At 43.9% G+C, this 22,838-nt stretch overlaps 1 pseudogene; it reads left to right on the top strand.

Annotated features, from left to right (window-relative positions):
* Positions 1–422: 422 nt before the first annotated feature.
* The window catches only part of LOC122031505, a 56,106-nt pseudogene continuing 33,690 nt past the window's right edge, over positions 423–22,838 (top strand).

The raw sequence follows: 22,838 nt of genomic DNA, 5'->3' as shown, positions 1-22,838 counted from the left end.
AATATATAAATTTGGTATGCTTTTTAAAAGAACTTTACAAATCAAATGCGTTACTTGGTAAACGCCGTTTTATTTAGATATATATTCTTTTTAATTAATTAATTCCTTTTAAAACCCGATTCTCTCGTTCAAAATTTCAATTATTGTATTCGTGACTAATTATATTTCATTTAAAAGATCGAATTTTCGCTCAGAGTTTCTATAAATTATTCTGGGCGTTGGTTATCTTCTTTGTTTGAACAGTTTGAGCATAATGTAAAGTTTGCCAGTAAAACTTGGGTTTTTATGTCTAAATCTTTGTTAATCTGGAAGAATTTATGGCTATAGTCACAGGAATGCCAATTATTTGTTGTTGCAGGTCTTCATTTCTAGATTCTGAAGCTTGATCTCTGCAAGTGAGAGCATAGACACGATCACAGAAGATGACTAGGAGTCAAACTTCTAATTGGAATGGTAGTCGTTGTCTCTATGAGACAAAAGGGACATATGGTTATGGTAATGTAATTTGGCCTACAGAAACTACAGTGGATGGTGAAAATGTCCAACCCATAAAACGGATACACAAACCATGGCTGCTGCCACTTACTCAAGAATTGAAGACCCCAATTGCAAAATTGATACTTTATCGGTAATAATTCTAACTTTCTTATCTTTTTATGTACCTTTGTGATTTTCTTTTTGTTGGTTCTTTCTGAACTTGAAGAATTGATGGTTGTTCTAGTAACATTCGTTAGTCAAACAAAGTGGACATAAAACCTTGCTATCACTCTTGTACTCCCTAGTAAGTTAAATATCATTATTGGCATAATTTAAAGAAAATTATGGTATTCGTTAGATAGATGTTTCCTTGTAGAAGGTAAATCGAAGTACAATTTCTCCAGCACACATTGTGATCAACTATTCTTGAAATCTACAATTATGGACTTAGAATTACGTTCAAAAGTTGCCTCAAGTTGAAATATGTGTTGGACATCAAACAATTTGTAGCCCGAGATTTACAGGAAATTAGCTGAATCTAAATACTCGAATTAAATTCAACTCACAGCTATGATATAACCTGGGCAGATAATCTCGGTCACAAATAGGGTCGAGCAACCCGGAGTCTCGTCCGATCGCCCGAGAAGATCAAGCGGATCACAGGCGCTGGAGACCCGACCCGTATACAGTGGGTCAACCAAGCGGAAGAGTCCAACCAAGCACCCGGACAAACAGACAATCGGATCGAGGCTCCTAATCGACGCATCTTCCTTGGAAATCCCCACCTCCGCCGTGCTTCAGGTTTTCGATCGGCATTTCCCAGATACAACCACGATCGCAACGCAAAGTGGCACGAGCCTGCAGGTTGTTCGTAACTGAATGCACTTGAGGCGTCAGCTTTAGCCGTCACGAGGAATCAGTGAACGAAGGAATTCCTCGCCGCTTTCGCTTTTCTTCGCTTTGCTCAAGATCCACCTCCTTATAGGAGCTTCTCAAGTAATAAATGATCAAATTATGATCATTTAATGCTGAGTGAGATTTAATTTTGTCATTAATGAGTTTAATGTCTTCATAATGTCGAGGCGTATTAATTATTAGGGAGAATGGTCGTCACACACTTTGAAAACGCTACTCACCATTAATGAGTTTAATGCCGCCATTAATGCGTTATGGAATCAGCATTAATTTTACACACGTTTCTTCATCCTTGAGCAAGATTCAAGTGGCTATATATGTTGGTTCATTTGCCGTTTGCTCATCCGGCACATTAAACATGGCTTATCACGGTAATAGTACAATCAACCGCCCTTGATGGTGCACATTTGCCAAGGGCTCTTGCGCCGAGTCACCACCAGAGACAGCGGAAGCATTCTGCATAATGCAACGCGCCATGCAATATATATAATGCGTTTAGTCTTTCTCTCTCTAGTCTCATCTCTTTCATTCCATTGTCTAATCTATACGACAGGACGCGTGTATGCGGAACAACAGTGGGTTGGGTCTTCTATAGTTCAAGGTTTTAGCATCCCGAATCTCCTCTCTGATCCTTACGTTGAGGCTGCATTACTAGTAGACAGAGATTTTGATACATTGCGGTCTACAAGTTCGTTGTAGCACAAATGAGACAAATGACTCAAATCTCACCAAGAGTGCCACTTCCTGGGCCTGATGGTGTGTTGGTTCGCTCCAACACACGCACTCTGAGCTCTGAATTGCTCCACCTCTTCTCTTCACCCTACCCACTTCAAGCGCCCCACTTTTTCATAGTGATCCTCAAGAAGTTCCACTCTCATTAAAACCATCGACCCTCATCTATCATTGGGGTCCAAGCTACAGACAGTCGTAGATCGTTGGGATCTCGGTCGGGTTGTCCTCTGACTGGTCCGAGCCCATTCACAGTGTGATGTGAGCTTGCAACTAACTCCTTTAACTTCGTTATGATCCGCTGTTATCCTTTGACTACATGGTCCAGCAAAGGATCTCGGTTGTGTTGTGTCATGGCGTATATAGTCTATAGTATGTCTACTTATATACTCTGATGGCCTGCTGTATCCGACGATCATCGATATGCTCACTTGCGACTCACGACTATGACCCGGCGAGGTGGTTTCATTACCGAATATCTTCTATGAATTGTAGTACACTACTTCTTCCTCAAAGGCTAAACGACTTCGATCCATCGGGATACCGGGTATTCTGGTATACGGTTAAGAAATTCACACCGCTACTGTGAAGATATACATACCATACTACGTGACTTAGAGAGTCTTTATCGATATCCACTTGATTTATACGATTACGACATCCTTCGACATACAGCAGATCTCGACATACAGTATAGTATACGTCCCGCTCGTATCTGCGTAATTCCATATTCAGGTAAGTATTCACGAGTATACTCAAGTCAAGTACCTCATTACCTCTTGTTATCTTGTTATCCCTTCTGGTCTCAAGAACACGATACTGTATCAACTCCAGGCCAAGGCAGTCGGTCTGAACCTCATCAATCAGGAATTCATCATCAATCCATATAGATAGATGCTTTCACCTCCGATTTTGGCGAGTTTATCTGTTCGTGCCATCGCGATTACGCGAATTGTGAATTTTCAATTTATCCACGTCAATTTAATGGACGTAATGGGATAAGAACAAGTCCTTTTCGTCGCTCTAAGAATTTTGTCCCGTAATCACATAGGCTATGTCTTTATGTCAATCTCTTGAGTTCAACATATCTTTTGTGGATTTGATTATCTTATCATTATTCAATGATAAGTATGCATATCTATGTATCTACGACATAGAGGCATGATATAGTCACACTATGTCACAACTTATCACATTCATTGATCTTGAATCACATTCTTCATGGCATCCGATTCCCCAACGCGTGTTCAAGGCATGACTTTGAAGCACCACCAATACGATCACTATACCTTGTTTTTGTCCTCGACAGAGAAAACAGAAAACTGTGTTGGGAGGATTTTTCGGTCATGAAAACCCCTCGAAAACCTTCTGTAAACCGATTCTAGATTTAAGAAATACTCTCACATCCATTTGATGTATTTTGAGATTCCATAAAGCGGCTATAGCCAACAATACTCTAATGGAAGTAATAGGTCTTCTCGTTATCGGTATCCTTTGATTACCAATCTGCCCTTGTATTTATCGATTGTGCCATCTGACTTCATTTTCTTCTTAAAAATCTGATTTGTTTGCTTCCTTGAGGAAGATCCACAAGTTCCCAAGTGTGATTTTGCAAGATAGATTCTATCTCATCTTATTGCTTCTTCTTTCCGGAGATCCACTGGAGCCTACGCCTAGCCTACACGCTCGAGTCGGTACGGCTTCAACACATGGCGACAAAGCGACATAAATCCTGATCCATGGATTTTTCTACCTAGCTCTGTGCTTTCCCGCCTAGGCTGGCCTAACTCCTCTCGTTCATCATTGTTCATTTCATTCACAGTTGGTGTCATTCTCTGCTGTTTTGAGCTAGCATCCACTTCGGTTATTACGGAAACACATGCTCAAAGAGGCATTTCTTATCGATTCGAATCATCGAGTTCTTATGTATTCCTGTATGATATGAGGTGTGACTCGTACACACAAAATCTATGCAGTTATGTGCATATCCAATAAATATACAATCACTCCCTATCTTAATTTTGGATCGTCAGAGCACTACTAACACTTGTAGGCACCCCATAATTCGCGGTCTTCCATTCCACAACCCATAAGGGCTCTCTATTCATTTCTCTGCACCTTATTTGGTAGTAAAATTAGCTGCACCACATGAACTACAATCCGAGCAATATGAGCATTCATCATCCTCCCCTTAAAGAGTTCGATTCTTCTCGGCACCCATTTTGATTGTAGAGTGTGCGTCAGGAGTGCATTTTGCGCAAACTAGAGAATGAACAACGAATCTAAGACACTGAACCGAACCACAGATCGTTAACCTCGTATAGAGAGCAGCAAACTATGAGAAGATTTAGTCCTTACTCGAGAAGAAACAAGTAATAACGGTTTTTGTTATCACACAAGTAAGTATTTAATATATATATACTGAGTTACACCGTTAGATACATTAGCACCGTCGACAAGATTGGTTATATTTGACCTTGTCACATATGCTTCCAACACAAATCTTCTCAACACAAATTGTGTTTTCAATATGGTGGAATAGGTATGCTACATGTTTACATTAATCTAACATCTATACCGTAAGTTAACATATATCCTAGTCCACTCACCATGCCACAAACACTAAGCAACACAAGTGAAGAGTTTAGTATTATTTTATCTCAATGGCCATTACATCGAGTTTAACAAAAAATACAAGCATTCCCTCCTACAAACATCCCATTTTGGACAATACAACGTGGGCTCAAAACAATGTGAAAGCCTGTTTGCTTCTCAAGATCCCGACACTAAATTCTTCGAATCTCCGGATCCTACATCCGACACATACACATTGTTCGGGTCCGCATCATCAACACCACCTTCCGCATCGCGGATGTCCAAGGTTTGAGTCTGAGTCCATGAGCTTGTCTCTGAGTGACTTCCTGGTTATCGGTGTGTTAACTCTATTCTGCTGCCATGCAGACGTAGGCGATGTATCGAGTTGGCGTGATCGGTCGCTCGTGGTCCGGTCTAGACGTAGGAAATCAACCAAGACCCTTGGTCGTCTGGGTGGTCGGGGTGCTGGTCCGTCTCTTCCGGTCGGCTCCGGCCACGCGACTTCCTTACCCAAAGAATTGTGACCCACTTGTTGCTCACAAGATCCCTGCTCAATGTCAGCATTATCCTGCTGCTCCTGATGCCTTTGGGTCCTATCTTGAAGACTTGAGGTTCTTCTTCAAGCTTCAAGCTCAAGCTCGCCGTTGACCATTTGTGCTGCGTCGAACGTGATGTGGGCGAGGAAGACAACTCTCTCCTAACTCGAACTTGTCTTCTCTCTTGAGAGGTCGAGTCGAGCTTGATGCGAAGTCGAACGATGAGTTCCTCCCATTAAAGCGTGTTCGGATCTCTAGTCGAGCAGCTTCGACTGAGAGCGAAGGTTTCGCACCACTCGGAACCTTGACAGGAGCGACCGTTACGAGTGGATAGCTTGGGTGCCCCGGATCCTCACGGATCATGCGCACTGGGTCAATCATCTTGTAGTCAGGTGGAGATATGAACTTCCCTCGTGCTGCCGTTGTCTAGGATTTATCGCTCCTTAGGGTTCCACTTCCCCTATTTAGCTAGCCGTAGCCAGAGTCCATGCAGCCGTGACCGTTCTCCACAGAGTTTCTGAAGCGCTAAGATGACAAAGCACTGGAATGAGTGAGTCCATGCTCGCGCCGACGAGGAATCAGCATCCGCACGTGCTGGGAGGGTCTCCCACCGAAAGAAGAGCATGTTGGTAGAAGAGCATCTTCCGCAGAGGCGCGCCATCTTCCTCAAGTTTAGTCCATTCCTTTCTGCCGGCCGACCGACCTCGCTTCACGGAGAGAGGGTCGGAACCGAACATGTTGAGTCGGCCCCTCAACATTTCGCCGTCAGCCATCTCAGCAGTAGAATTCATTCGCATGATTGTTACACAAACAATGAGCCAATAGCTTGAATCTGACTATGACTTAAATTCAACTGTTACACGGAATGGGACAGAAAAGGGCGGGCAGGGTTCTCCGTCAGTAATAATGGAATCATCGGCACGGATGATGTGACGGAAAGGAGTGAGTCGTGCGAGACCATGGGCGAAAATCGTAAGGCTTCGATCTAACACAAATCAAATGACAGCACCGCTGGATAGGAATCGGATGACCGACGCTTGAGCGTCGTTCAGCAAGCAGTTGTCAATCTCTCTTTGTGTTGAGGTTTTCCGATCGCGCTTCGGATAAGAACTTAAACGCTACTGAATAACAAGTTCATAACCGGCGAACCGAGAATCGAATTGTGCTATTTACATAAGTTTAGCCGAACAGCTTGAGAGAAGGAACGAGTGCGAACCAAGAAGGGAAGGGTTTCTCGCTGCTGCTGCTTTTGCCAAGATTCCAAGATGTGCTAGATCCGACCTTCGCTGCTCGATATAGGCCTACTCCTTATTTGAGCTTGCGCACTGCAATATAGGAGCCTTCAAAAATGATTTGCTCGCTTGCAAGTCGAGCGAGCGAATCGTTCATCATGGGTTTAATGTCTTATTAATGCTCTAGACATTGAGGTAGGTAATCATTATTAATGAGATTAATGTCGTCATTAATACTGAGACGTTACGAAATCATCATTAATGAGTTTAATGCCGCCATTAATGTCGTGACGTTACGGAATCAGCATTAATTTCACATTAATGCTTTCATTACATCCTTGAGCAAGATTCAAGTGGCTATATGTTGGTTCATTCTTTTGGGTAAATTTTACCTCAACCGACCCTTGCGCACTCACGCGTGAGAGAGCTCTCCCCATGCATATGTTTACAACGTCAATGCATGTGTCATAATATAAACCAACAATAAAGCCAAGAGACTTCTAATGTGAGACTAAACTCATGCACAATAGCCTCTTCGTCTCCATCTCTTTATTCCATTCACATTTCCAACAATATGTTGGATGCTTGTTCGTGTAGATTAATTACTTTGATTTTTGCATTAGTGCTGTGCTAAATCTATATGTAGCATTGCTATGATCTTTATGCAAGTCTTTTGTGTATTGGGCAATACAACCTCCAAGGCTCTTCTATTTATGTTAGTGTATTTCATTAGATTCACTAAATGTTTGGTCTTTGCATTTGAGACTATTCTTTTTAGTATGAAATATTGATTACACTTTCTTGTTTTTTAGTTTCCTCGTCTTCATCCGCATGGTTTGTCTTGGACTATTTCTTGGTTGGAGAATTAGACACAAAAATGAGGATGCAATTTGGTTGTGGGGAATATCTATTGTTTGTGAGTTCTGGTTTACATTCTCCTGGCTATTAGATCAGTTGCCAAAGTTGTGCCCTTTAGACCGTGCCACTGACCTTGTTGTATTAAAGGAGAAGTTTGAGACTGCTACATTTAACAATCCCACTGGAAAATCTGATCTCCCAGGCATCGATGTGTTTGTTTCCACATCCAATACAAAGAAAAAACCTTCATTTGTAATAGCAAATACCATACTTTCTATCCTTGCTGCTGATTACCCTGTTGAAAAACTATCTTGTTATGTTTCTGATGATGGTGGTTCCCTTCTAACTTTCGAGTCTGATTGCTGAGGCTGTTAGTTTTGCCAATATTTGGGTTCCTTTCTGTCGTAAACATGGTATTGAGCCTAGAAATCCAGAAAGTTACTTTAATTTGAAGAAGTATTCATACAAGAACAGGGTACATACAGATTTTGTCAACGACCGGAGACGGGTAAGGAGAGAGTATCATGAATTCAAGGTTCGGATCAATGATTTGCGTAAGTTAATTAGACAGCGATCTGATTCATACCAGGTGCGGGAAGAAATCAAAACAATGAAACAGCGAATAGAGGTTGCTGGTGATGATCCAGTAGAATCAATTTCTAAAGCTACATGGATGGCTAATGGCACCCACTGGCCTGGAACTTGGATAAACCCCTCTTCGGAGCATACTGAGGACGATCATGCTGGAGTGATTCAGGTAATACTAGTATTCTTTATTACATCCAATACAAATTTGGTAACTTGTCCTTTCTCATTGCTTCTATTCCAGTTGTCGAGCTCCAAGGTCGGCCTCTTGCCGATCATCCTGCCGTTAAGTATGGTCGTCAGCCTGGTGTTAATAATTGCTATTCACCTCTACTAGATTTCAAGTTTTGACTGAATTTTATATAGATCTGTTATTTTGTCGAAGCAATTGTAGTCGCTACACAATCCAAAAATCAAACATTAACTCAGTGAAAATCTGTTTATGTTTTAGATAAAGTTAAAGCCTCCGAGTGACGAACCATTATTTGGCAATAATGAAGAGGATACACCTTTAGATTTTACCAACATTGATATTCGTCTACCCATGCTGGTCTATGTTTCCCGTCAGAAGCACCCAGATTATCACCACAACGAAAAGGCTGGGGCTATGAATGCTCTTGTCCGTGCCTCTGCAATTATGTCTAATGGTCCCTTTATTCTCAACTTGGACTATGGCCACTGTGTGTACAACTCACAGGCCCTTCGAGAAGATATGTGCTGTTGGTTTAAACGGAACGAGAACTTATGATCTACTTCTATCTGAATTAATTAAATTCCACTCACCGATACATGAAGCACGGCGGGTCTCGATAGGGGCGCGGCGATTTTTCCAGACGACCTGTTCAACGATCGATTTTTCGAAAGCGGTATGCGGTGAAGGATCGAAAGGAAGGACGGGGGAGTAGACCGATAAAGGGCCGAGATGAGACAGGCAGATCGGATATCGAGATGATCCGTAAGAGTCTCATGCACCGTAAAACCCACCAAAGAAACCGAAAGCAAACGCCGCTTCCATCAAACCTTGTCCCACCTTGCCCTCACGCCCCACCTCCTACCGTGTCGATCGAGGTGCTGGACTGTTAGCCCCACTAACATAACGATACTCCACGACGGGGGTGTGGCGCGGCCGGACACTGACAGCACTGGGTAAAATTCATAGTTAGTTTATGGATGCCGCGAGAGAGAAAAGAACGTGGAGGGTGGGAATTCTCTTGCTTTTGCTTTGCTGCTTTCTTCCTTTGTGTGTTCAATCCGGCTCTATAGGACTTATCCTCATATTATATTACGATTATGATCATTTAATCCGTTATTTCATTTTTTAATCTTCTTCCACGTCTAGTACTAGCATCAGTTATTAAGATAATTATTATCGCCAGATCGGCTTGGAGGCGCAATCGAGGCGTGACGTTAAAATTACCATTAATGAGTTTAATCCAATTAATGTCTTAATCGACGCAACATGGAATGTTCACACATGTTTCTTCCGCTCTTCCATTATCTCGAACAAGATTCATGCTATATGGTTGGTCATTCTTTGGTAAATTTTACCTACACCCCTGGCCCAACAAGATTGACCTGATGTTTGTGCGAACCAACCTGGTTTGGGCAACGGCAGCGCACGGATCTGACCATTTCACCTCAAGCACCGAAGACGTGCGAAGAGAGGTCTCTCCTATGCATATGTTTACGTCCGTGTCATAATAAACAATAAAGTAAATAAGACTTCTGTGACTAAACTCATGAGCAATAGAGTCTTCTCTGCTGCCTCTCTCTTATTCCCACACATTTCCAATCCCTCTCCTATGATGGAATATGGTGATTCAACGCTCTCAAGTTGATATATATAGATAGTTGGTTTGCCCAGAACCCTCCGCTAGATCCACTGAACTGTGAACTATACCGCTCTCTTCTGTGAACTACCGTTGTGTGCAGTGGCTTGTGCATTGTAGGAGGACACCAAGAGTCCCCCAGAGTTCACTATACAGCTCAGGTCGTTGGCGGCATGAATATCGGTGGTTCCGCTCTGGACCTGAATTATGCCACCTCATCAAGGTGCCCACTTCTTCATATAGGTGATCCTTGAGTTCCTACATCTTCGATTAACATCGGCTCACCTTGCTCCTCGCCTGTTGTATTGGCGGTCAGGTATTGTGAACAGTTAGTGGCATGTCCCTTGAACCAGTTCTTGGGACTCAAGTAGCCAGCATATGTTGTTGTTGCCTTCACCGATCATACGACAACCAGAAGCCCATGATCAGCTGATTCAGCCAGCAACAACTCCGCTCGTAGGTATCGCGGATCCGCTAGGTTGGTTAGCGGATCCGCTAGGTCCTTCGAGTCTAGATTATCCTTTGAGTTCCAACTCCGCTTATTCATATCAATAGTTCTGTCATAGTATGCAGACTCGACTATCTAAATTCAGTAATTGTAGCTTGCCAACCGACGTGCCGGCCGAATCGACTACGCGAAGCTTCGCCGGCGCCTGAATGCCCATCTGATTCTTCTCATCACCTCCGTGGCCTACAGCCACTCACCTCCACATTGTTCAAGAGGCTGCTCAAGATTCATTCCTATCACAGTTTACGGCCACTTTACTAGAAGATTTCATGGATACTAAGCCCACATTACTTAGACTTAGAGTCTTTATATCGGTCGTCATTGTGTCCTTCGACCACTGTTACAGCAGATATTATGCATCAAATCCCGATCTACTGTGGAGGAGACGTCATTCATCTCAAGTATACCTAAGAAGATTGTTATCAGTACATATACCTCGACTCGCATGCACTTTGCGTTGCTAGGCGCATCAAGTAAGCCTCATCACGACTTCGAATCGACCGAGTTACGATTTGCGATCATATTTTCATACAGATGTTGACCTCTGGCGTCTCATATTCTGTGCTGCGAGAAGCTGCAGCGATACACCTGTGATTTTTTGAATTTTATCCACGAATGGGATTTAAGAACAAGTCCTTTGTCGCTCTAAAATTTTGATTCCTTATATTTGAGCCAAAGGCCTTCTATGTCGAACTTGAGTTCAATATATCTTTTCAGGGATTTGATTATCTTATCACATTCCTATGATAGTATGTCATTCATAGAGCAACAGATGTACATTATAGTCCATACCGTCCCAGAACTGTCTCTAGTAGACACATTTATCACATTTATTGATCTGATGACGGGCAATCAATTTTTCATGCCGCCCTCTCCTTATGGATTTCATCCTCCAAATGCAGCCATGTTCCCTTTAGACGAATCAAGAAAGGTCGGCAGCGACAAGGATCCTGCTTAGATCCCTAAACCCTCAAAAAAGTGCCTACATCCATTTGATGTATTTTGAGATTCCATAGAAGCAATACTCTAATGGAAGTTATTCTTGGATACGATCATGTATCGAAATAAGGCATTCTTCTCGGTGTTCGGTGAGATATCCTTTGATTACCACTGACCTTGTAGATGTTATCTCGATCGTGCATCCTGACTTCATTTTCTCAAAATCCACTGCAACCTAGTGGTTTACTTCCACCCGAAGGAAGATCCACAAGTTCTCAAGTGTGATGCGTAAGATAGATCTTATCTATCGTATGCAATTGCCTCTGCATGCCGTTGATCCATCAAAAGAAGCTTCGACACGGTTCACGGCCCACTCACACAAGTGATAAACTCCATAGGATTTTTTACCCTAGGCCAAACTAGGCAGGCTCAGTTTGTTCCTTCCTCATCATCATTTCCCACAATCCGGCCTGCTTGAGGGCTAGCATCCTCACCTGGGTCTTATATGGAAACACATGCCAGAAGCATTCTTATACATTCCTATGTGATTCCTGGAGATACATTCACTATACAACAAAATCGATCATTGCGCTTATATGTGTGCATATCAACAAATAAATAACTGGTCCTATCTTAATTTTCGGATCGCACCCAACCAACACACACCAAGACCCACCCACTGATATTTATATTTACTTGTTTCTTCCACAACTTCCCAACTAAGCTCTTATATTATTTTTCTCCGAGAGGCATTTAAATAATGGGGTATGTTCAGCCTTGCTTCCCCAACTGTTCCTGCGATCCAGAGAGCTTAATAGAAGAGCATTTCATTCTCCTCTCCTAAAGATTCGTTTTTCTGTTGCCGTCTGCCGAAGGGTATAGCTATTGTGTTTCGAGTTGCCGATAGCTGTTACCCAGCATTCCATCTACCGCCTCATCGGCCATCAACCACCTTAATCTTCTATTGCTCGCTTCAAATGCCTGCCTCTTCCTTAACCTCTTCATACATCCTTATCAAAAGTGAAAGAATATTAAGTCATCTACAAAGTGAAATATTATATCCATATTATACGTCTGCCTATTTGTTTTGCAGGTCAAGGCGTCGATTCGATGGTTCTATTTTCATAGGTCAAAGACGCTTCTAACACAAATGACAACACAAATGTCTACATCACATTCAGGGTGGAATGTTGGGTTATGCTTTGCAATCGAGGTATGCTCAATACGATCGTATGCTTTGCTTTATGCGTGGTTACGAATCACGCAGTCACATCAAAGATCCTACCATGCCAAGAAGACATAAGACTCAAGCATCATGACCAAGCATCATAAGCAAGTGGAAGATTTGTTTTATTCTCTGGGCCTAATGGCATTACATTGAGCTTAAACAACCCATCAGATATATTCCTACAAACATCCCATTTTTGGACAATAACTACCTTAAGAAACAATGTTTGTCCGTATTGCTGTCGATGAGTGGACGACAACACATTGAGTGAGGTCCTTGAACAACTTGAGGTCTTGCCACCTGCTTGGCTGGAGGTCATTGGGTCGAGTTCCCAATTGACTATCTTGTCTGTCGAGTGGCCAAAGTCGATCCACCATTCGCGGTTTGAACCGATTGAACGTTCAAACAAAAAGATTTCGAGCCTAGTTGACACAGCCACCTTCCTGTTGTTGTCTGTCGCCTTGTGTCAGACGCCGTGAGAGACTTTTGGACAACCGGTTAAGGTCTGTCCCGGACTTCGTAGAATCTCTCTCTGATCCTTTCATCTAAGACTGGGTTCTTCTCGAGCTCACAGATCGTGGACAAGGACTTAGAGAACAACTGAGAGAACAACTTCTGAACCTCTGTCTCCTAAGTCGAGCCAACGATTCATTCATCCTCCTTAAAGGCTAGTCCTCCTGCCCCCCATAGTATACCCATGATAATACCACTTGTTTTCACTTGTAGAACCATCCTCTACTGATGATCTTGGCATCAGAAGCCTGGTCACCGCCTCGGCCCGTCATTGAGTCTTGGGTCAGTCAATCATCTTAGTAAGAATACCGCGATGAACTTCGCGTCGTCCTCCTCCCTGTTTCTGTCTAATTTAGCTTTACCTGGCTTTTTACTCTCATATACTACTGATGAGGGGCGGCAGAAGGCGGAGGATGTTGTTTCGCTGGAATCGGATGAGTCCATGCCCACTGCATCTTGATTGCCTTTGGCACATCAAGATCTTGGCATGTTTGGGAGCTTGAGGAGGTCCCGTCGCGATTGATTTGAGGTGGTCACAGAAGCATCTTCGCTTTAGCTTCAGTCCACTCAGTCACACATTCCTATGCGCGAATCCGACGCCCAGCCCAATCCATGACCGGGAGCTGTTGAGCTGAACTAAATCGCATTGTCCGACCACTCAACATGCCCGTCCAACATTGGCGAATCGAGCGAGATAATCGTATCTGACCGTGCTAGATTATTGGACTCAGAGTTGAGATTTACAGAAATTAGTAATCTAAATATCGATTAAATTCAACTCACGGTTTAAGATGACCTCGATAATCTCGAGTCGGCGAGTAGTCACAAAGGATCGTAGGTGACCTCAATCGTATATCGAGCGATCGTGCGATCGGTGAGCATCAAGCGGTGGCGGGGAGCACGGAAAGGCAGCAGTGAGAAGTGTGGCGAAGCCGGTCAGTGGTCACCCAGCAAATGAAGAGTCCAACCGAGCCACTGCAGTAGATAGCAACACGATCGACGCTCCCGCGACGCGAGCTTTGAAATTGAAATGACGCAGCTGCCTGCCCCACCCCCTACTGCTACTGTGCTCTAGCGGTTTCTGTCCCTTGCTCCGTGATACCAGCATTCAAGAAGACACAAGCCAACCAAGCACTAGTTGTTCCTAAAATCACCCGAAATATCACAATAGTTTAGGCACGACGATCGCAAGAGAGAGAGAATCAGGACGGGTGGAGGAATTGCGCTGCCGTCTCGTAGTCTGCTGCTCGTCCTTTGCAAGATCCTATATAGACCTCTCCTCAATCTACGCAATCAAATAAATTATGATCGTTTAATGAGCTGTCACAATGGTTTAATGTCATTCACATTTGTTTAGACGTTACGTAATCATTATTAATGAGATTAATGTCATCATTAATATAATGAGTTTAATGCCACCATTAATGTCGAGACGTTACAGAATCAGCATTAATTTCACATTAATGCTTCCATTACATCCTTGAGCAAGATTCAAGTGGCTATATGTTGGTTCATTCTTTGGGTAAATTACCTCAACCTCAACCGATACGACATGCACAAGGTCGCGCTCATCAACTTTGGTGCAGGTACAATCCGGCCCCGATTCAGACCCACCTGCGCCAACCTCACGACTCTTCGTCTCCATCTCTTTATTCCATTCACATTTCCAACATGTGCTTCATGATGGATCGTGGTGGTGATCGACTTTGCTATGTTCAGTTTCCTCAGTGTTATGGGGGTTATGCGAACGACAATACAATCTTCTTTGATGTCAACATGAGAGCACTTGATGGACTCCAAGGTCCAGTTTGTGTTGGTACTGGCTGCCTCTTCCGACGAATTGCTCTTTATGGCTGTGATCCTCCTCGACCCAGAGACCATCACATAGATTGCGAAAACCACTCCTCAGCCACAGCATACGAGGAGACAAATTTGGTAACTCGTCCTTTCTCATTGCTTCTATTCCAGTTGTCGAGCTCCAAGGTCGGCTTGCAGATCATCCTGCCGTTAAGTATGGTCGTCAGCCTGGTATTCTCACTTCTGCTCCCAGGGAACTTGTTGATGCATCCACTATCGCTGAAGCTCTCAGTGTTATTTCATGCTGGTACGAAGACGAGACTGAGTGGGGTCAACGTGTTGGATGGATTTATGGGTCCATGATCGAAGATACTGTTACTGGCTGTAGGATGCATAACAGAGGTTGGAAGTCTGTCTATTGTGTAACCAAACCCGATGCCTTTGGTGCGATAGCTCCACGTAACCTAGCTGAACGGCTCCACCAAGTGTTTCGATGGGCAACGGGCTCTGTCGAGATCTTCTTCTCCCGTAACAATGCATTACTTGCGAGTTCAAGAATGAAGATTCTTCGGAGGGTTGCATACCTCAACGTCGGGATCTACCCATTCACCTCCATCTTCCTCGTTGTTTATTGCTTCTTACCAGCGCTCTCACTTCTCATAGGGCAGTTCATTGTGCAAACTCTCAATGTGACCTTCCTCATGTACCTTCTCCTCATCACTCTGACACTCTGCACGCTCTCAATTTTCGAGACCATGTGGTCCGCTCAAAGAGATGGCAGCTCGAGCTGGATGCTCACTTTGTGCTCGAAGATTGCCCACCGATGCCTCACTGTGGTGCCTCCAGTCTCTCATCTATTCATTGAGTTGAGAGATCGCCATAAGGACGGGTGATCATAAATGGTGGAGTGTTAGCAGCCTGGAATCGGAGATTTGGAGCCGAGCCTCGATCGAAGGGTTCGACAACGAGCCTTGTGCCTATGAGAAGGGTGTGATATATGTGTTCGGCACGTAACGGAGATCACATTGTACAAGCACTGTCCGCACACACTTCCCTACGCACGTCGGAACGGGATCCACTGAGTCCCTCCGAGAGACCAGTAACACAGTCGGTATTTTTCCTAAGAAAAGACAGAAAGCAGTCCTGCCGCTCCGCAGGGACGCGGTTCGATCCTGTCGCCGGCAACGTGTACTCGCGTAGGGACAAAGCACTCCTCGAGGCTTCTAGAACCTCGTGGCGTGTGGAACACGTCCGTTTTTCGACTGCCTCATGCGTCCGACCGACACGGCTCTAGAGGAACCAAAGAGAATCCTCTCCCCATTAGAATATCATATGTGACTGATATATGATGATCTACCAGTTCACAGGTTGCGATTGCAGGTCTATTTATCGTGGTATATACCGGCCGACCACCCACCCATCCGCCATTCAAGCATGTACGTTCAATCCGCCGCTGGGTCTAACACACCTACTTCCGTCGCATGTCCATGGTATGCGTCCGTCCGCCACCTCTGTCGGTTGACCTATATTCCATGTCGTTGACTTATCGTCGGACGCCGTCGGAGCTGCTGAGAGTTCGCCCCGCCAAGATCTGACTGCTCCTAGCCCGCCGCGGCCGGTTTGTCACACCCGATCCCATTATTCGTCACATACGATAGCGTGAACACGTCACGACACGCATCTTTGTCGGGTTTGTCCGCCGACCCATATCTCCGCATATCATGCTGGCATGGTTCTCTAGTGGCTGTATGTCTTGGTTCTGGTTGACGTCACCGATCCGTCTGACCCGCTCACTGTCATCTGCTATTCGGGGCCGCGACGACTGTTCCAGACCGACATTCTGCTGCTCGGCATGAATGTTCAGCCATGAGCTTCGATCCGGGATATGTACACCACCCGTCTTACAGATTCACGTATTAAGGTAGTATGAACGTATTCTGACAGAGCGACGACCGTTGGTTGTCCCGACTATCCATAGTCAGGGCATCCTCTGTCGCATGACCATTTTGCGGCCAGCCTTATTTGCAGCCAGAGAGCCTCCACTGCTTCACCCGCAGCCTGCCAGCTCCAGCCCCATCCGGTTGCTATTTTAGCCACTTCCTTCGTGGCACTGACTCCTTCCGATGGCGTTGTCCGGATGCTTGCCAGGCTAGACTCGACCGAGGGCTAGTGGCTCTCTGATTGACCAGCCAGGAGGGCTTTGGGGCTACTGGCCGGTGTGACTTGACTCAGCCATGAGGGATAGACATGAGGATAGATCACCTCCGATGTCCAGTGCATGTGATTGACCTCCGTCTTTGTCTCTTGACTCGATGCATTTCTGCAGTGATATATACTGCAGATCTATTCAAGGCAAGTCTAGTCAAGGGACCAAATCGGTCGACACCCCCACCCTATATGCTCTCTGCCACACAGTACCAATCCATTTGTGTCTCGATCGACGGATGCTCGGGACCCCTTGCCTGTTGCTTTAGCTTGCTGGTACCGCCCAGCAGTGTGTACCTTGCCTGGTGGGGGCTACTGCCCTCGCGAGATTTAGTTTTGCTTCGAACATTCCGCCTTAGATGCGTGCTGCGTATCTCTCCTTAAAGACGCTCTTCTTCCCTTCTCGTCCTCGCCATTTCGGCTGCCTCCTCTCACCCGATCTCTCTCCTCTTCGAGGTTGACTGTCATCCCCCATCCCCCTCCCAAGCGCGTCGAAATCAACTCACCCATGTAATTTAGTAAGGAACGTTGAACTAAAAATATGTCCATGGATGCGCCACTCACTTCCGGTGAAGGAGCCTACGCCTACATCTCACGCTCGCGCGGAAAAAGTGAAATAAACCAAACCATACACCACCAGCCTGCAACACCAACTTAGCCTCCGTGCATCCTGCATGAGAGAGCATGAGACCAACTATCCCTCCTCCAGACAGTGTAATTTAATGATAAACGACACCATCTCTGCAACGATGGCAATGCCCATCATCGGATCCTTCGAGCCCGAGCCGCCCGAGCTGCCCCCAGGCTTTTGTGCCGCGCAGCCCGAACGCTTACAAGCAAAGCGATCAGCTTCCTAACTCCTGCCTGCCCCTGTCCGAAGGCTTTAGTCTGACTCTGCCCGCGAACTGAGCTAGCTCAGAGCTGAAGTCTCGGACCTGGTCCTTGGTGTCTGATCAAGGTCCGGCTCTAGGTCTCATTGCTATTGAGACATAGTCGCATGGACGTGGATGTTCGTGCTAAGACGACCTTCTTCAGGGGGAGCATTCCTCCTTCGTCGTAGGATGTTTTTTCTGCTCTCCTTGCGTCGCATACGTATCTTATGTAGGAATGGAGATAGTGGATGCTCAATAGATGTGGCCCAACTAATGATGTTTTATGCCTAGGTTGCCGAGTTGCTCCAGATCTCATCACGTCTTGATGCCATAATCGCCTTTTGGTGATTCCATTGCCTTTAATTTGTTGTGAGAGTCATTTCCCCATTCCTGATATAAATTTGATATATCATTCGATCGCACTCTTCGCACCGCAAACATTCTTATAAACGCTTATGCTTATGAAATAAGAATTTTACCATGAATTATTTTTACGACTTACTTAGATAGGTCGACCGTAATACGAATTACATGAATAACGATTTTCCAGCTAATAAATCAGCGTCCTCTGTATAACCTCTCATATTTGGTAAAACTCATCCATCGATATTTGCATAAGGGATTATAGGATTATATGTCGGTCGAAAGATCGACTTCAAGATCGTCGTCAAGACGGAGACATGCCAAACAGTGTGAGTCATGAGGGCGTGGAATTCCTCCCTGAGCACCTGGCACAGCGTGGAGGGCACGTAGAGCGCCGCTTCACCTCCTCATCGAGGCTAGGGGAACCGTAGAAGGCATCTCTTGCCATGCGGCTGGGGCGAACTTGCTCATAACTGCACCGGGTCACTTATATTCACCGATAATGAGCGGAAACAGCGAACTCGAGCAGTTTTGCTTCATTTTACGTTGCCGGATCGATGAGAGCATAACATACCTTATTCTGAGAATAGAGTCTGGTGAGCCTACCACATGCCACGTTGGTTAGTGAGCTCTTATAACTAGGCGGAAGTGCGGAATGCGTAGGGAATGAGCGGTGTACGTCGCTGAGAGAGAGAGCGAGCTATAACACCTTTTAATCGGGCAAGACATCAAAGAGTGAAACGAGGAATTGAAGTCAGGCACACGTGGAGCGTTATAGTACATCCGTGGACAAGAGTGGAATAACGACGTCAAGATAAATGTTACAACCTGCATGGATCGATCCACCAACACTACACACGAGACTCCCCCGGAGGATAGGTCCCGATCCGGGGGTTGACTCCCGACATAAGTGTCGAGAGTGAACTGATCGAACGAACTCATACATAGTCGCTCGCTTGCCGAGGCCGAGTCGCCGATAGAGTGATATAGGGCGAACAAAGATTTCCGATTGTTTGCCTCAGCACTCCGTCATCACACATCGTGAAAAACATATTATTATTGTGGGATCTTATCTTTAGCCTCTCGCTAGCCACTTTCTTGCGGTTCCCGGATGAAAAGCATGGTGTGCAAGCTCAGACCCTTACTCCTCTATTTCACATTATCAGGTAGCCGCTCTTCCAGACTGGATGTCAGCAGGAGGTCCGCCGAGCTTTTATGCACTGGGGTACCGGTCTGTTGTACACGGTTTTCGACTTCCATTCGAGTACACGCTCTTCTTCACCTACAAACGGTTTTACGCGGTTTAAGCGCCACCCAAAAAGATACTCTTTTCGAATTCTCGTCTTAAAGGGTCTAAGTCATAAAGACATCGGCCGACTGACTCAAGTCATACTTTGCTGGTCAGCATAACCAGCTCAACTAACCCCAGTCTTCTATCCTCTTCCGTCTCCTGACGACTAACTATCTCATCCTCGGCCCCTTACCCTATATCGCCCGCAAGGTGCTCTCTTAAATAAAATATAAGTAATAAGATTATCGATCCGATTGGGACTAGAATAAGCACTAGAAATGCCTCAATGTGAATTAGCTAAACAACTATTCAATCATTTCAAAAGCAAAGTAAGGTAAACAAATCTAGTCTTAAAGATCAACAAACAAGAGTCTAGTGTTTTGGGTTGTGATAAAGGGAGATTCTAGGGGTTTCGGTTTCTTTGTAAGATTTCTTGAATGTAAATGGTTCACCGATTCTTATCCCTCAATTGCCAAACACTTGTAGAAAGTTGCCGGTTCTCTCTTGCAATAGATAAATGTATCTAAATAGGATTAATTAGACATGAACCTACGTTGTCCTTACACAGAAGCGCACCCATTACTATGCCTTCCTCGGATATCAGCATAGAAGCCCACAACTTATCAATCTATCAAGATACAAGACACTAATCACAAAATCCATATAATCCATCCTACTCTCTTGAATATACCTATTTCCTTCTTGAGATTATCTCACGGGCTTGCACCTGTCACATGGATCCCTCGGATGATCGAGTGAGAGTTTATCTTACAAAGTCCACAAGAAATTCAAACAATCAATCAAGAATGAGAATTACACAAATCACCATTAATCATTCAAGATCTAATTGATACAAACAAGACAAAAATGGCAAATCCATAATAGATTACATCAATCCATCATACAAATACTCCTTAATCCTAGAATACAAGATCTACTCCATGAATAGGCGAGAAAGAGTTACAAGCATTCCTTGAACCACAACCAAAACAAGAAGAGGAGAGAGAAACTCTCGAAGAAGCCTCTTCTCCGGATCGGCCCGGCCCCGAGCGGATCGCTCTAAATCGCGACGATCCAGATCGATCCTTTAGAATCAGAAATCCTCCCGATGGAGGAAACCACCAATCTTGCTTCTCCCAAAGGGGGAGAGATCCCTCAATCTGAAGAGGTTAGAGGAGAGGATAGATTACCTGACGCGGTCTTCGAGGGCTTCAGCGGCTCCTGGCCGTTGACCGGCCTCAGCACCCTCGCCAGAAGCAGGCTGCAACCCTGTAACTGTGTACGTCCAACGCTTCGACGGGCGTGGCTCTGGAGAGGGTCTGGCTGTCAATGCCCGGCCGACCGTACTGGTTGTGGTGCTCCGGCTGTCAGTTAGTGCAGCGCCTGCCTGCAATTTGCTATCTTAGCAAGCAGGCTTCGAGGCATCTTTCCTCGCTCACAGAGCAACGGCAACCCTCCATAACATCAGCCTATTAGGCACAAGCAGGCTTCTCCCTCTGCTTCTGCTTTCCCATGCATGCCCAAAGATGTAGATTCTTCACCGAAATCAACTCACGTGCTCGAAAAATGCACAAAGGTGAGATCTCCAGACCAAAGTAAATATCTTTACTAAGCTGAAATATAAAATGCATAGATCACATGCTAAGTATGTAAATAAAAATAGATATGATAAATAATATATCACGCATCTTGCCCTTAACTGATGCTTGTCCTCAAGCAAAATTCCGCAATCTACCACACAACACATTCATAAACCCAGTGCACTTTCCTAACTCTATCAAAAAGTTTCATTAACAAGCTTGATCATGGAAACAAGTAAAGTATGGTTCAAGCATAAGTGAACAGTGTAAAAGTAACTCAACACCCTTCAAGTTTCAATCCATGTCCTAGTCAAGTCGTCATCAAATTTGAATTCCTAATGTTTCCAGTGATACACACTTTGTTCATATTACTCAATCCACCCAAGGTCTCAAAGGCATGCTCGATATCAAGAGAAACATAAGAGTCATTTCCCTAGTAACCTAACTCGGTCTCAAAGGGGTAACTTTCTAGTTTCCACTCACTACAACTATTTTTTTATATCCCTTATTCATTTTTTTTTATTTTTTATTCTTTTAGCACACATGTTGGGATATTTTGATTTTTCCAAACGAGCTTTAATGATTTGAGCCTCATCCAGTAACCAAAATGAAAGTTGAGAAATCACCATGGAAACCAAGTACTAAGTAAACAAGATGAATCATGACTATTTCAAATCACAAGTGTAGTGAAGATAAAATCCTTAAGGTTGAACCAAAACTAAAACTCATCACCATAAGATTCTTAGCTTATTAATGCTTCGCAAGATAGAAAAAAGAACTACACAAAGTTTACTACTAGCATCATTCGAACATCATGAATCAAGACAATAATCATGCTAACATTTCACTTGAATCCAAGAAAGCATATAAGTGAAGATTTGATGTTCTCATTTTTTTTTTTTTTGCCATGATTATTTCAAAAACAAGCAAAATAAAGCAACAAGCAATGAAAATAAGAACCAACATGAAAACTAATCAAAAACTAAAAACTGAAAACCAAACTAAACAATACATGACACCCCCCCAGACTTAAACTTTTCATCGTCCCGATGAAATCAGTATGGTGGAGGTGGAAGATCAGGAAAATCAGGGAAGGAAGATGCAAAATCCTTAACAAACCATTTAACTTCGTTTCTGAAAAAATTATGATATTCAAACAATTTATCAATATCATCCTGCACAAATCTCATACAACCTCTAAGATCTTCATGAAATTCCATTTTAGCCTTATAAGCATTCATCATTTTAGAAATCTTATCACACAATTCTCTTTCACTCTTGAAACAATCTTGTAGCTTTTTAAATAGTTCCTCCTCCATAAGCTTCTTATTCTCAAGAAATTCATTAGTTGAATCTAAATCACTATGAATATTCTTTAAAGCAGAATTAAGTTCTTGAAACATAAAACTATGAATCTCTTGGTTACCCTTAGAAACATTTTTTGGAGTAAAAGTTGACAAAGCTCTAGATTGTTGCCTAGCTAACTTTAAACACCAATTCTCTTTATTATGAATTGTAGTAAAATCATGATTGGGCAATTTTAAAGGGAAACCATTTTTAATGACTAAACTAAATCCATGCTCTTCATGCTTAATCATTTTCATTGCTAAACATGAATTGAAATCCAACGTACAAAAACTCTCCACCACCTCTAACTCACTCAAATCACATCCTAATACTAAGGCCAATTGAGTAAGTAATCCCCCCAAAATAATAGGTGTGGTAGAATTTGATTTCCCTAATTTTGCCAAATGTCTAAGAAAGAAATAACCAGAATTAATTGGAA

The sequence above is a fragment of the Zingiber officinale genome, chromosome 11A, assembly GCF_018446385.1.
Source record: "Zingiber officinale cultivar Zhangliang chromosome 11A, Zo_v1.1, whole genome shotgun sequence".
In the NCBI taxonomy this organism is placed as follows: domain Eukaryota; kingdom Viridiplantae; phylum Streptophyta; class Magnoliopsida; order Zingiberales; family Zingiberaceae; genus Zingiber; species Zingiber officinale.
This window is presented reverse-complemented; position numbering and strand designations above follow the sequence as displayed.